Source organism: Lycorma delicatula, chromosome 4 (assembly GCF_047948215.1).
Source record: "Lycorma delicatula isolate Av1 chromosome 4, ASM4794821v1, whole genome shotgun sequence".
In the NCBI taxonomy this organism is placed as follows: Eukaryota; Metazoa; Arthropoda; class Insecta; order Hemiptera; family Fulgoridae; genus Lycorma; species Lycorma delicatula.
Genome location: NC_134458.1, coordinates 52,643,095 through 52,659,873, shown reverse-complemented (window position 1 = coordinate 52,659,873; position 16,779 = coordinate 52,643,095). Strand labels below are relative to the sequence as shown.

Here is a 16,779-nt window from a genome sequence, read left to right as displayed (position 1 = left end):
CATATTAAAAATGAATAAAAATCTGATTTATTCTAGTAAATTACATAAAATAAATTAATTTAGTATCAAACCTAACACAATATTAATTTTCTTTCAAATTTGACGATAAAATATTTAAAAAAATCTATACTTTTTTTGTTTTACTCTGTTATTAAGCTAACAAAAAAAATTAAATAAAGGTTTTTTTTATATCTTTCATTAAGAGTATTTATATAACAAAGTTAGAAAATATAAAATGTGCAGTTTGGATAAGCATAAACGTAAGATATTGTATAATTATTTCGAGAATAAAAAGGTTTTCATACGTATCACTACAGCTTATCTGTTGTTTTTTTGCCACGTTTACAAAGCTTGTGTGAATGACGTATTTTTTTTTAGCGTTGGTATATAAATACTGTCTTTTTTTATGTGTTCAGAAAACAATTGATTACATCTGCAGATTATTTTTAAAAAAACGTGTTATCTAAAGATAGTTTTACTTATTCCGATATTTTTTTATGGACTTAAAATTGAAGAGATCTCAATTTAAACTTTATGTATGTTTCAAGCTTTCTATCCACTAAATAGAATTATTTCCATGATTTACTTTTTTAAATTTTCATAGGAAGTTTCTCCTATAGCCCTGCTGTAAATTATATATATTTGTACACAGAGTGAGAGAGAGATAGATAAAGAGAGAGAGAGCCCGAAGTTATTATGATATTCCAACTATTTTCACGCGAAAATTCTGGAAAGTTAATTGAAAGAATTCTGATAAAATAACAATGCATATTCCCGAATTCCAGAGACCTAATTCAAGCTTCATAGCATAATATTTGAGCTATTTATGTAAATTCCATTCTGTTATTTTTATAAAAAAGCAGATCATTTAGGAACAATTTATTTTTGTGGGAAGTGTTTTTTTTAATTTATCCATATTTTAAATAAAACTAATTTACATTAATTTAAAAATAATGATTATAAAATCAGCTTTAAAAATAGCTGTCCAAAAGTAAAAAAAATTTTTTTTTCAATTATTTTATAAATTTCAACTTTTTGAAGTCGGGTTTAAATTATTAAGTGTTAATAATTTTTAGTCGTTTTTTATATGTCAGACTTCTAAAAGTTGAAATTAAAAGTCTAATTTGTAAAAAATATTGCGTTTATTTTTGAAGTCTTTTTTATTTTATTGAAAAAATTATTCTATTTGTATATTTTTTCAGCAATATTTGGAATATGAGGTATTTTATTGAAGGTTAAAATTGCATTACCGTATTTAAAGGAAAAACAAACGAAATGCCAACTGGAATAAGAAAACAATATTTCATACAGACAATATTTTGGTCTTTTATCAAAATAGGCTTTAGGTATGATATTTAATTTGAAAAAAGTTTTAAGAAATTAAGATTTCCCCTTGAAAAATCCTTACGATCTACGTGGTGGAGTTTTAGCGTTTCTGGATTACATCGGGAAGAATCTTTGTTTGAATCTAGGTCGGTCTGGGCAGTTGTCACAGGCAACATATGTCATATAACAAGCCGGGAACGTAACGCCCCATGCGGTTCAATTGTGGTGAATTAATCATAGAAAAGAAGCAGTTTATTGCTATCAAAGTAAGAAGCGTTTTTTATTTAAAAGGGATTTTTATTTTATAATTTTGTAAAACTTACTTTTATACGTAAAAGAAAAAGTATTGAAATCAGAACTAAACATATTGCTTAATTTTAACCTAAATACGTTAGTTAATTTATATAATTATATTAAGGATCTTTTTTTACCGAACCACAAGCAATGATATGCCGTGTAATCATGAAAATAGAATTTTACAAAAAATGCTCACTTTAAAAAAATCAATTTTATCTTTGTACAGTCCAAACTTGTCCAGTACAGTAAATTCGAACGCGTGTGTATAATTCATTTATGAAATAATTTTTTTAATTTTTTTATTGTTTTTTTTTTTTTTTATAAAAGTACGGGTAGTTTTAATTTTAATGAACTGCTGGAGTAAGAACAAAATGCTTCGATATGAAGTCCTTCTGATGGATGTTTAATTAATTTCAGATACACATAGAATCATTTTTGTAAATATATTGGAACTAATTTAGTTTTCCATCTGTAGGAAGTCGTAAAATTTTCTTCCTTCATTCTGCAGGATACCGGTTATTTATGAATCATCTTCATATTAAGTACGATAGAATTTAAAATACTTAAACTTCGAGATATACATTTTATGATAATAGTTTGCTTATTTTTAATTATAAAGAAAAATAATTTAAAAACAATTTATTTTGTTATTTTCCCGGGTATTTTACATAAGGACCTTCATAAACTGTTACATTTTAATAAAGTAAATGTACGTTAATTGTAGTACGTTGTTTTTGCTAACTAATCGATGCAACAATTATTAGTATAATATATAACGTGTATCCGCTGTAAGCGAAACATAAAAAAGTCGTTGTAAATTTATGAATTAGTAATAGGTTTTTGAATTAGTGATCGGTAATAGGTAATTGTTTCATAAATGTTATATTAAATAATACACCATTTCTTGTTTATAATTATTATATGATATATTCATGACAGTTTTGTTAACAACGGTGTTTTACATAATGTATTTTGTTTTAGGCTATGTATTATATATATATATATAAACATATTACCACTTAGTTTGCTTGTAAATATTGTCATCTCCCTAAAACTTGCTGCAACCTTTCTAATGATATCGTTAATCGCTATATAGAGCCTACGAAGAACTAAAGGAGAGTAAAAATGAAGTATATACATACATATATAGAAGAACCGGTTACTTTCAGACTCGGAAGCGTACGCCTCTGATTACTGATTGATCTATTAACCGTAACGCACAACTATTATAGAATTAATACACCTCTACAATTTTTCTTATTCACAATCATCGTTAAATATATCCATGGCTCAAGGGAACCAGTTTTTTTTAAACAAAACGATCACTTTAAATTAAACTATTGTAATATGAATAGAAATCGAGAGATGGAGTTTATAGAAAGGAAAGAATGGGGCTTCCTATCTTCTTAAAGTTTTAGTTTGATTTTACATTTTCTAGAAGTAGGTCGATTTGAAAGACGCGTCGGTTGCTATTTACTGATTAGATGTATTGCCATTTCCCTAAATGCTATCATTGTTTGATTATATAGTTGAATAACTGCCTATAATCGTCTGTCCAATAAAAATTGTAGTTTAAATAATTATTTGTTCATTATAGACGTTTAGACATTCAGGAATACTTCACCTCAAAAAAAGGAGAACCTGAATTTTTTTATTTAAATGTAACCAAAAATAACATAGAAGAGAAGGAAAATTCAACGGTAAATGATGTGCATTTTACCTTGATTAAATGTCAACGTTTAGAAAGATATCAAATTAATGAACAACAAAGTGCATCTTTTGATAAATCACTAATACATTTTTTTTTATAGTATCTGATTAACAATACAAAATAAGTCATGATCGAATAGCTTTTAATGAAAAGATAAACGAATCTATGGAAATTTAACGTAAGGACAGGACTTTATTTTCTACTCTGTAAAATTTTTACTGTAAACAAATATCCAGTTTGTAATTTTTCTACACATTTTAAACTTCTTTTAATGATATTACTAAAAGGATGGGTTATGACTTTTAAAAAATGCCTTTAGCGTAATAACAGTAGTAGTAGTAATAATAATAATAATAAAAAGAAAACAGAATTTTTAGTTCAACAGAAGCTGTGCAAAGATGGATGTGACAGAGCGAGTGTGAGAGAGAAAGAGTGAGAGGTAAAAAGAGGAAAGATAGATGCAGGGATAAATAAAGTGATTGAGAGTGTGAGAGAAAAAAATAATCATAAATTAAACCGAGATGTTTTCCTGCCTGTAAAAACTGCAGATAGGATCTTTTAAAACCTTACGACAGATGGAATTCGATTGTGACACCTTGCGTGCCCCAGGTGTCCTCAAAATTAGTGTTCCGCTTGAGTTCCTACTGTTTAAAACGTTTTTTAGTTTAAATATATAATATATATTTTTTTAATAAAGGTAATATCGATTCAAAATTTAAGATGGGATAATGTTTTATTTAACAGAAAAAAAATTATATATATATATATAGTCTACGTCGCTAATATGTGTAATACATGTACGCATGTACATACATAAACGATTAAAATTAAGTATTAATAAAATTTACAACTAGTTTAATTAAATAACATATTTAACGGGTTTTAACACTTTAATTCTAATTAAATTTAAAAAAAATTGCAGTTTTAAAAAAATATGATTTCTAACCCTATTTGTATTTAAGTTTTTCATAGTATGAAACTAGTGTAATTTAAAAGATGAAAACCGTTCTTAGAAAAGAAAAATAAAGTAAATAAGCGTAAACGGGACATTTTTATTCACTCGAATAAAATTATAAAGAAAAAGATTCGAAAAAAATCTATTGATAATATTACGGATAAAAATAATTATATACGTATCCTGAGCATGAATTCATAACAAAAGATTAATCGTAACAAGAATTAACAAAATTTCTATTAAGTAAAAAATACATCCTTAAATACAGTTTGACAGATTGTTTTTTTACCTTAATTATTATTATAAATTTTTTGTTCTAATGAACAGTCAAGGATGGAAAATTAAAAGATATATTTTTACTTATAAAACTTTTTTGGAGTTCCCAGAAAATATAGAAAGGAAACCGTAAACTTTTTGGGAAGAAGTTAATATACACCAAAATCAAAATAGATTCATTATTTTTGGAAGTTAAAGCGTTCAGGGTTTCATAAATATTTTAAATTATCATTTACGGTTATTTATAAAAAAGGTGGTAATTTTTAACAGTAATTTACGTTGCACGGTTGTATTAAACTATCTTTCTTTTTTCAATAATTAACTACTAAATACTTTGTTAAACCCTTACCGTACTGTTTTATTCTGATTTTCTTTCAGTAAAGCTATTCATTCGAAGGATATGTTATGGAACATTATTTATAAAAATAATGCTCCGTTTAAAAATATAATACAATGAACTATGGTAAACTTCTGCACGCTTCGCTTACCGACATTGGTGAAAGGAAACGCCTCCATGCTTCGCTCTTTAAAAAACAACAAAAAAAGAAAAAAAATTGTAAGAATGAAGAGGTCTGAAAAATAACACTGAATTAAATTTTTTTTTTAATTTATGGAAATATTAATCAAAACTATCTCGCAATTTCTACGTTACATTCTGTATAATTATTTTAACGTTATGACATCCGTTTTCTCTGTAATCCCCACTACAACATTTTTCTACCGGAATTCAGAAGCTTAATTTAGATTTTCTCTTCGTAGCCTCCTTTCCGAATCCCTAAAAATTTGTTTCGCCCAGCCATAAACAGCTCATATTTTTTATTGTACCCTGGAAAAAATACTACTGATCCAAAAGAAATTTTGTTAAATTGACTGTCTTTGTAAGTGGAAATGAGTTATAATCAGTTGAAAATCTGGACCGATTACAAATTTGATTATTAATTTTTTATATCGCATGCGCGCGCACATACTCATAGACTCACAATCATTAATATATATTTCATTGAGTCAAATTATGCTTTAAGGAATATTAGATATTCCGTTTAAAATCATGAAAATGAATTGATTTCATATTAAAAATATAAAATTTCCGTGAGTGGCGAATCTCCGGATGACATAGATTTTGTTTCTTCATACACACTAATGAAAATTTGTTATATAATGTAATTTTAAGAATAATATACAGCTGTGGAATTTAATTTTTCAGAATTATTTAAAGGTTTAAAAAACATGAAAGTTAGAGATTTAAAGGAAATAATCATTTATCTTTTCTATTTTTTGTCGAGTAAGGGCTTCGACTATTTTCTTCCAAATTTCTCTGTTTAAGATTTATTTTTCCTGTTTACATCCCATTACCTCATAAACCTTCCTTCCTTTTCTCATCAATTTACTCATCCACTTCATCCTTATTCTTCCACCTTCTCCATTTAAACATGTTTCTTCGATAACCTTTACCCTTCCATTCTATTCAATAGTATAAATTATCGAAGTTTTGCTTTTTCAATTCATTCTAACAAACTCCTCGATTAAATTTTTCTTATTATGCAATATTTTTTTCTTTTATCCTTCCCTGAACTATTTCTTCTCGTTTCTTTTCTTCAGAATATACTCTACTTTCTATAATTCGTCATCCAACCAATGGTTGGTTGCCTTCTATACTCTCTTACCCTCTTGTTACACGACTGCCCAAAAAGGAGTGTAATGTGCAATTTAGGGTGCATATATGTATGTTTGTTCCACTGTAACAGCTCAACGGTCGAACCGATTTAGATGTATGACCCCGCGTTGGAATTTTTACGTTACCAGAAGTGTCATAAGCTATATAAATATATATATATATATATATATATATATATATATATAAATGTTACCGTTAGACCGAAATTAGAAAATGTCAATATGTAGATATTCTCGGGTGAATATCGACGCAATTCAAATACGTCGGTGAAAGACGGAAATATTTACTTATATTATTATACATTCGGACCTTCGCCAGTACATGTCGACGAACACAGATAAGCTCTGGTGGGGATCGAAACGATAACTAGAGATTTAAAAAAAAATCGCCCAATATCAATCTCAAATTAGATAGATTACGAGAAACTCGTAAAAACGAAGCAAGTTTAAATTTACGCCAAACATAACCTACGCTCGCTTTGCTCCAACCTCGTCTAATTAACGTTAGGTGTACAAATTATATATATTACTCTCCAACATTGGAGGCGATTAATCAAATTCACCGTATTCAGCATACACTGACGGTAAAAGATGAAAAAAAATATTTTTACAAAAGATTTGAGGGCAAAACCATCTGATCATTTATTTGTGTCGTTATCATTCATTCATACAGTTAAATCCTGATTGACCCTTTAAATTTATAAAATGCTGAAAATTTTATTCAATATTTTTACAAATGCGATTGTCGACAAACGCAGAGCTTATCTGTGTTTGTTGACAAATACCGGCGAAGGTCCGAATAATAAATATTTCGGTCTTTCACCTACGTATGTGGTATGTGTCGACGTTCACCGGAGAATATCAACATTTTCCAGATATCGGTCTTTCACGGTAACATATGTATATGATTAAATAAATTTAAAAATTTGAAAAAAAAATTATTCTGTATACAAATACTATATACAAAATTTTCACCTGCACGCTCTTTAATTATCTTGTATTAAAGAGCAATATTCTTTTTTGGCAGTCGTGTTTTTTTAATTTTTAAGATTTACCTCTTGCTTTCTATTTTCTGAGTATAAAAGTAGCAATTGCACGAATATTTTAAAGTCCTTTTCAAACTTTCCCAACTGACATTGTTTAAAAGGTTTGTAATTCACTTTAAATATTAAAAACTATATAATTAAAAAAAAAATTAAACATATGTCTTTACTCTATAAATTGATAATTAAAAGGGGGTTTGGGGGCCATTCCGAGGAAAATTTTTGATCAGCATAATCTACGTTGTTGGTGGTCTTTGGTCTTTTGAGTTTTACTGTTAATTGATGAGCTTTAAATATATATATATGTGTGTGTGTGTATGTTTTGTTTTTTGTTTTTTTATTAATACAGAGAATGGTTTTTGTAGTGTATTCGTCAGTATTCCGGTTTTCTTTTCTGATTTGTTTTTAGTATTCGTAGTTATGTATTGACGATTAATTTACAATCCAAATTTCTATCTAGTTATAAATTCTAATTTTTAAAAAAAAACATTTCTTGAGTAAGTTGTAAGTGTATTATTAAGTCCTTGAGTAAGTAAGTACGTAGTAAGTGAGTAGTTCTGTTTTTACAGAAATGTAAATCTTTCTGTCTTATTTTTTAAATAAATAAAATAATCTACTATTTATTTGTTTATTTTTTATTTATTTAAAAATAAAATAATACTTTGATGAAACCTTTTTATCCGTAAAAAACTTCAAAAGATTTCACAGTTTTACTCAATTTAATAATATTAACACCTACCAAAGTAAACAGTAAAAAAAACTAATAAAATAAAGAGTACAATTATAAGACCTACTAAACAGTTTAGTACAAGAAAAAAATGTTATATAACTAAAATATTCTAAACCATTAATTAAAACAAAATTTAATAGTTTTAAATCTCAAACTACTAAGCCTAGATTTCAGATCTTAAGGCAGGATCCAATTCATACAGCTGAAAAATATGGAATTTGCATCAGTTTTATCAAATATTTGTCTAATATTTTTTATGTTAATTTATAAATTAATTACATAATATAAAATTCAGATATTTCATGTATTTTTATTACGAGGACATCAAGGTGAGTAATATAGAATTAAAAAAAAATATATTTAGCGGGTAAAGGAATTAATTCTATATGCTTTTATATTGTCAGTGTTCATTGTGTTTTTGTATTTGTGAGTAAGGGTGTATTTTTTTGGAAGTAGAATTGGTTGTTAGTGTGGACAATAAAATGTCATTTAACGCTTTTTCTGGTAAAATTATTATTAGTATTAGAACAGAAAGTTAGGGGCAAAACCGGTGTTTTTATTTCTTTTTGTATACATATATATATATACAGCGCCTTTAAAAAAATGTTAGCCGCAAATCCTAGATCCACCTTTTCTCCTTTTGTGGCGCCCCGGTTGACATTTGTCAAGGTCAGTTGAGATCGACCGCAGGCGACTCTTTACGTATAGTGTGACAGCCGCTGGGCAGCAGTAGATCCCTACATACCCCTTGTTCGTAACGTGTCGTGTAAAATGATAACTTTTTTTTTTACTCACCTCGTATACGATTCTGTTTGTTTCGTAACAACCCTTAATGCCACAGGCATATTTCTTTGTTTATTATAACGTGTTATAATTTTATTAATAAAAATACCCCCTTGAAATTTAAAACTGAAAAATTTAAAACGCGTATTTTCTTAAAAACCTAATTGTACATTTTACAGTAGAAAATATAAACGGTAGACTACATCAAATCTCGGAAAAAATAAATCTTCATAAATGTGAAGTTCATTTTAATGTTTATTTAATATGTTTCTTTTTAAAAATTAATCTGCTTGTCAGAAATTTCATGAAAACAGTGTTAAATTATTATTATTTTTTAATAATTTCCTACCTGATTTAGTTTTGTGTTAAATTTTGGGCAGGATCGTTTTACGTATACGTATAAAATATTACTTCCTGCAGAATATATGGAATAAATACACAATTAGAAATAAATACACCTTTAGATTTTTGCTTCTGGGGTTAGATGAAAAATACTGTATACAAAACAAAATACATTCGCGTGAGGAATTAATTGTCCGCATTATGAGTATGGCTGAACAACTGAAGAAGAGCCCTGGGTAACTAAAATGAGCAACAAAACATATACACAAATGTGTCAAGAAATGGGTTGAAAATGGCGGTCGCTTTTTTGATCATTTTTTATAAACTGGTACACTTTGGTTTAGTGTATTGTTTCTAAATAAAATTCGAATTTTTCTAATTGTTTGGTTTATTCATCTTATCTTACCACCATTTTGTTCAAAATTAAATTCTCTACGGGTTTTGTATAAAAGTTTTATGTATTTATTACCCATTTAACGAAGTTATTGTACGTCAAACATAAAAAATAGGTTTTTTTTACCCCAATTTATTAGTTTTCACCACAAATTCTTCAAAATCTACTGCAGATACGGTTTTAGAATCTATTTTATTCGATTAGTTGTAACTCGTAAACGAAGCATTTTAGGACACTTTTTTATATGAAATTTCCCCATTATTTTCACTAGTAGAATAGATTACGAAAGTTTTGGGAGAATTTCGTGATACACTCTGTATAAAGCCTGAGAAGATTATAAAAAAAACCATTTCATTACCAATGAATTTATAACACGTAGACGTATTATAAATCTAAAATTAAATAAGCTTTCATATTTTCTTATAACCACATGTGAAGAAAAAAAACTTCAAAAATGAATATTAATATATATGACCGAACTCAAGAAAAGCTTATTTATTTCAAATGATACAGCAATGAAAAGTCAAAATTATTTTAAACTTTGTACATTATACTTATTTAAATTACACAGTTTATGTAAAGTTCCACGATCTCTTTATTTAATGCATTAGTCTCAACGATATAAGATCCAAGTACAATTTGTAATTATAATAACTTCAGAATAAATTAATTATTGACGTGAAACTTTTATTAATATACAAACGTATTCCTATTTTATGGATATTTAATCACTAGAAGAGTACAAAATTAAATTAACTAAGCTATATTATTTATAACTCCCCTACTGAGTGACAACCATATACATTTATAATTTATTATATCCCAACAGAAAGGGGTACGTTCATTTATTGTTTTTAAGAAATCTTTCCGGTTTTTGTTACGACTTTCACTCGTGTAAACGTGTAAGCAACTGTTTAGAAAAATTATACTGTCGTATGCTTTCTCTGATAGTAATGATTTTAACTATACAAACCAGTTATATTATAACAAAATAAATATCTCACGCAACGAACTGAATATCATTTAGATTTAGATCGGCTTGATATACTGGTAATAAAAAAGTATATAAATTAGTGAAAAAGACAACGAGACATCACTTTACTTTTCAATGTCTACTGAAAGCCTTGAAAGGCACGCTTGTTATTTTTTAAAATAATTACACTATCCTCATGAATGATTTTCTTTCTCGTTACAGATCCTATAAATTGTTTATTTACGGTTATTAAACGATTTTTATGTGTATCATTTATTTCTACTACTTACGTAATATTAAAAAGAAAATTATTCAAAATCTCTTTATGGCCTATTGACGGCTAGCTTACAAAATATAAGATTTAGATTACAAAGTTATTTAGAAAAGAAGTGTTATTTAAAAATTTAGTAATAAAATTCTAAAGAATGGATGAAAGTAAAGAGGATATCAAAAGCAGAAGAAGATAGTTTTCTATGAGGAAAAGAATCCGCTGATACCAAAGATAAATACATTTGAAAAAGGAAGTAGAAATAATTTATATTAAGTGTAACGTTTTTTGCCAGGAAAATATGGTCGATAGAAAAATAAATAAATAGGAGCCTTTTATATTTTTATGATTAAAGAAATAATTAAAAAATTAGCTAAAATGACAGAGTACGAAATAAAAAGAAGATAAAATATTTTTAATTAAAAAATATAAATGTTGACGAACCGTATATTAAATCAACCAAAATGAATTCGCTACTAGAATAAAGTTAGAGAGTAAAAACTATAAAAAAGGAAAGATAAAACGAATTATTTATTTTGTAGAATACAAGAGTCGTTGTGTTGACATTAAGATATAGAAAACAACACAGAAAAAATAGGAAGTGCATAAAACCAACAAATATTTCCGTTAAAATGGGGATCCGTTAAAATAAATGGACAGAATGATATGAGAAATATGATTCCAGCTAGTATTTAAGGAACCTTAATACGTGTAAAATACATAAATGGGGTTGTAGGATATAGATTAAAAAATTAGCATAGAACAAAAAGGAATAAATAACAGAAAAGGGATCAAATCGGCCGACTAACGCTAATAATAAATTGAAACAAAAATATACAGATTTCATCGCTATCTATTTTATTCGTTATTATTACTATTATTATTATTATTTTAAAAAAAACACGTGACATTATAACATCTCATAAAGCGTACTGATAGAGATTATTTCGAATAAATTTAAAAACAGGTTTAGAAACGTATATTAAAATTTTGGATTCTATATTTCTATTAAATAAAATTTTGGTCAGGTAAAAATCCTTTTTAAATGAATACATATAATATTCATTAATATTAATTTATTCTTCGGTATAAATATATAGTATCTTGCTTAATTTTAAGCAGACATTTTGCTGTTTATAAAGGGAAGACTTATGTCATAATGATAGACATATGGTGGGCGAGGTCGAGAGGATTTCGTATATTAGTTGTATATACTTAATAAGCTTGCGTTATGGTATTTAAAAATTAAAAAATAAATAAATAAACATTCACCGAATACCTTTCCGAATACGGTTAGTGTTAGTGTTTCGTTAAAAATATTCTTAAATAGTAAAGTTTAATAAAAGAAACACAACTAATAATTAAATTATAATATTTTTAAGTAAATAAAAAATTTAATTTCATAACTTAAAATCTAAAGGCTTTTCATAACTACAATCTAAAGGCTAAATAGCCTTTACGATACACTAAAATTGACTAAATCAAAACTATTGTGTGGAGTTTTTAAGGCAAATATTTTATTTAAAATTGATTTAAATTTATAGAAAAATAAAATGAACGCAATTTTGGGCTAGATAATTTTTTTTTTCATTTCATTGGTTCTTTGTTAACCCTTTAACCTCGGCTAATTTGTACACCCTATTTGTTCAGTTATCTGTTTTACAAAATGTAATCTTTATCTTCTTTAAGTACAAATTTCACCCTCTACACATTCCTCTATTATCAAATTAACGCACATGGATGTCGTAATTTACGGCCAAACTACTCATCTATTCTCTTTATAAGATTCTATCATAAACGCTTCTTCTCTCCTATTCTTGTTAATATCTCTTCATTACGAATTTTATCGACTCACCGAATTTTCATCATTCTCCTTTAAGACTTTTTTTTCTGTTTTTCTTATTGTCGATATTTCATTACTATAAATTGCTAAGTTCATCAATATTATTTTTAATTTGTATTACACAGATAAAATACTTATTTTTTCATATACAGTCAATGTTTTTTAAACTATCTGTCCTTTAAATTATTAAATGCTCTTCTCAGGTTTTTCTTATTCTGCATTAATTTTTTAATAAATTCTTTAAATCTACATTCTTAGTTAACAGATTCGTTTATTTTATTAATTATTTATTTTTAACATTTTCTAAGCACTAATTTGTTTTATAAATATATTAATTTACTCAGATAACACTATGAGAGAAAGTATCAAACATTTAACAGTTTGTAGAACACCAGAATAATAATAATAGCTAAGCAAAAAAGGATGTAAAAGACTAGGGAGATAATAATGGAGAAAGATATAGTAAAGTTAGAGTTTTTAATCCCCCCTCTAGGTCGACCGTTATTTTATTCTTTTCTAACTAAAGGACTGAATGATTTCTACTTTTATCATAAAATAAAGTAGTTTTATCAAACCCAGAAAAAGATTTCAATAAATATATAATTTTAAGGAATATATCGCTGGATCGATAAATATCAACTGTAATAAATATTAGTAATAAATATCATATCTGATTTTTGTATACAAGTAGATAACGAGAGAAACCTTTTATAAGTATTAGTATTATAATTAGTGGAATATTATAAAAGTATAATATAATTTTTGAGTAAAGTAAAATATCAAAATTAGTAACATTAAACATTGATTTTCTGAAGTGCTCAGAAGACGGATTAGCTACGCTGGATTAGTAACAACGAAGAAAAAGTAACGTACATTTTTTACAAATTAAAAGAGAAGAAAACCCGCAATTTTTTTCAAAGAATCTTTATACTAAAAAAAATCCAAAATCTTTCTTTAAAAACAAATAACCCCAATTTTTTTGTGTGCACACACACACACACACACACACGCACATCACACAATTATAAAGGATTCCTGTAAAATTTCTATCTTATATTTTCAATTTAAGGTATTTAATTATTTAAATGAAATCGCTTAATTATATGATCTTTTAACTTTAATTCTTAATTCACGACTCCAATTAATTTATATGTAAATAAAACTCTACGTACATAAATGGATAATCAATTCATTGTTTTTTCTTTCAAAAAACAATTTTCATTTTTTATTTTTTTCCTAATGTGTACGTTGCAATCTGTTCAGTTAGTGATCAATAAGCAACCCCTCTCCATCGCCCAATGAAATAAGGATGATATGTATGACATATAAATGAGAAGTGTAGTTTTGTACAGACTCAGGCCGACCATTCCTGAAACGTGTGTTTAATTGAACCCCAACCACCAAAGTACATCGGTATCCACTATCTAGTATTCAAATCCGTATAAAAACAACTAGGTTTTACTAGGATTCGAACCTCAAAACCTTTGACTTCGAAATCAGCTGTTAAAACAGCTGATCTGTGATGACAAGTTAACCACTAGGCCAGCCCAGTGAGTTAAAAAAAAGTTTTTTATACCAGATATGATAAGTTTAAATGAATTCTTTTATTTTACCTTCGATGAAATACCACTACTATCCGCTAAATTGAGTTAATCAAAATAAACATTTTTATTCGTGAAATTAACGTGAATCTTTTGAAACCTGCTTTATTAAAATCGTTTAACTATATACGAATAAACAAACGAACTACCATACATACAGTACACATATATTTTACGTGACAGATCGTGGTGTTTATCAAGACAGGGGCGCTGCTGACATCTGTCTACGGCATATTGAGAGAGAGATAATCTTACAAAGAGTGGTATATTCGTTTTCTAACTGTCTGTATACAATCAGATCACGAGTTAAATATTAGTTTACACTTAAGACTACCAAAATTGTTATAATAAACAGAATTTTAATTCATTATAATTATAAAAATTTTATCATGTATAATCGATTAATTATGATATACTGACAAGCCATTTTTTATTTAATTGAGTTGATTAAAAATCATTAAGTTAGTAATATTTAACAGTATATATTATGTGTATAAGAACGATTTTAAAACAATAAAATAAATGTAATAGTATAATGACAGTATTGTGTATCAGTACTATTCGTGTAAAAAATATATTTTTGTGATCTATTTATTACGAGAAGATATTATACTAAAACTCAGTTTCACGTTAACAAGTTTAGATTAACAAATAATTGGTTTACTTTTTGGCTTTGATAACAAATATAAGGGTACAAGATTGTAAAAAAATCATCACCTTTGTATCTCATAAATGGATAAAAATGAAAGCAAAAGTTAATACTCCATTGGAAATTTTTTCTATATTTCTCTAAAAAAAAATAAAAAATTACGAGTACAAATGTTTTGTCGCTTTAGTAATTAAATGACATGTAAATTATTTGCTAATATTTTTTAATGTTTAAATGTAGTATTTTCAAAAATTAATCCGGAAAATGTATTCCACAATATTTTTTGAATAAAATACGAAATAACCCCTGCATCATGTAAAGTTTATATATATATATATATATATATATATATATATATATATATATATATAAGTTTTCATTTTTGAAAACTTTTCCGTTTCTTAAGTAATTAAAATAAATTTACTCGTAAGTATCAAGTTAAGAGACCACTATCGAGCTGAAATTCTTACCTCATCCAAATTTATTTATATAAGACATATTAAACGAACGGTTGACGAGAGGGGGAGAGGATACCACCTAACAGTATGGGGAGCGGTGTTTTTAACATTTATGTTTTCTTCAAGAAAGGCCGGTGCTATGCTTTACGTATATATGAAGGCGGCCTTTAGACCCGTAGTGGATCTGTAGTTTTATCTCACAGTATGTGGTGAGGAAACATCAACATTTTTACGGCCTGGTCACTCACACACATAGTCAGCCGACTCTTTCTGTACCTATGCCGAATAATAATAGTAATAATAACAATACTAATAATAATAAATATAACGCTTATAAACACATCCTTGAGAAGGTGAGTTTCATACAATAGTTGAATATTTACGGCCGTAGTAAGGCTGTCTACTTGTTAAAGAGCACCCTTATACAAACACACATGCGTTCACCCGAAACGAAAAATAATTTAATACTTTTTTAAGCTAAATTTACAACGAAATCTTTTAAGATGTAATAAAAAAACTTTTATTGAACGTTTTCCGAAGTTTAAGACTAGACTTATAGAATGAATTTCAACAGAGTAAAACTGAATAAATATAAAAAAAATGTTAATGTCTAAAATATTTTTAAGTCTAAAATATATGGAACTAAAATAAAAGAAGTAAATATTTTACTGTTTGCAATTTTTAGTTTACTAGAGCAAAACGTGTATAATAAAAGGGTGTTATAGATGTTATGAACTTTTCCTCATATCGGCATGGAGCATAAAATTAAAAATCTAAAAACATAATCTTAAAATAATCTAAAAAAGTATAATTACCTTTTGAGCGTTAATTAATGTTTTTGTTTATTTATTATTTTTCTGAACAAATGAGAAATAAAAAAAATAAGTAGATGTATACAACTATTTAAAATTATTAATTCATAATTTCCTTTTACGGACTTATGAGGGAAAATGTTACCCTTTCGGCTTCAACACCGTATACTAATCTTTATATGCGATTCTATAATTTAAAGAAATATAAATTACTTTTATAATAATCTATTTAATTTAAACGGAGGGTAAGAGAAGTTCAAAACTTTTTTAACACTTCGACTAATAATAAACTTCATAATTTCCCGGGGGAGTTTTCATCTTGCCTTTCGTCGCCAACTTAAATAAACACAAACACACATTCATCCACACTTAACTTAGAGACTTATAACCGTTGGTTTCAAGAAAAGGTATATTTTAAAAATAATTATTAAAAAAAAAGATTCGATTGTTCTTGAACTTTTTTTGGTTAATCTAAACTACGAACATGTATGCGAGTTTACAAATTAATTTTTGTAGTCGTTACTGTAGACCCATTTTGATGAAGTTCTTGAATAAATTGCTGCAATAAAAAATTGACGTTCAATCAGCATGAACTCATTCTGATCAATAGTTGTAAAATGACCGAAAATTGTGTAAAGTAAATA

At 26.9% G+C, this 16,779-nt stretch overlaps 1 protein-coding gene across 2 annotated transcripts in view; it reads left to right on the top strand.

Annotated features, from left to right (window-relative positions):
- Lim1 (LIM homeobox 1) overlaps positions 1-16,779 on the top strand; it is a 299,256-nt gene that overhangs the window by 72,258 nt on the left and 210,219 nt on the right. The gene's annotated exons all lie outside the window — the stretch shown is intronic.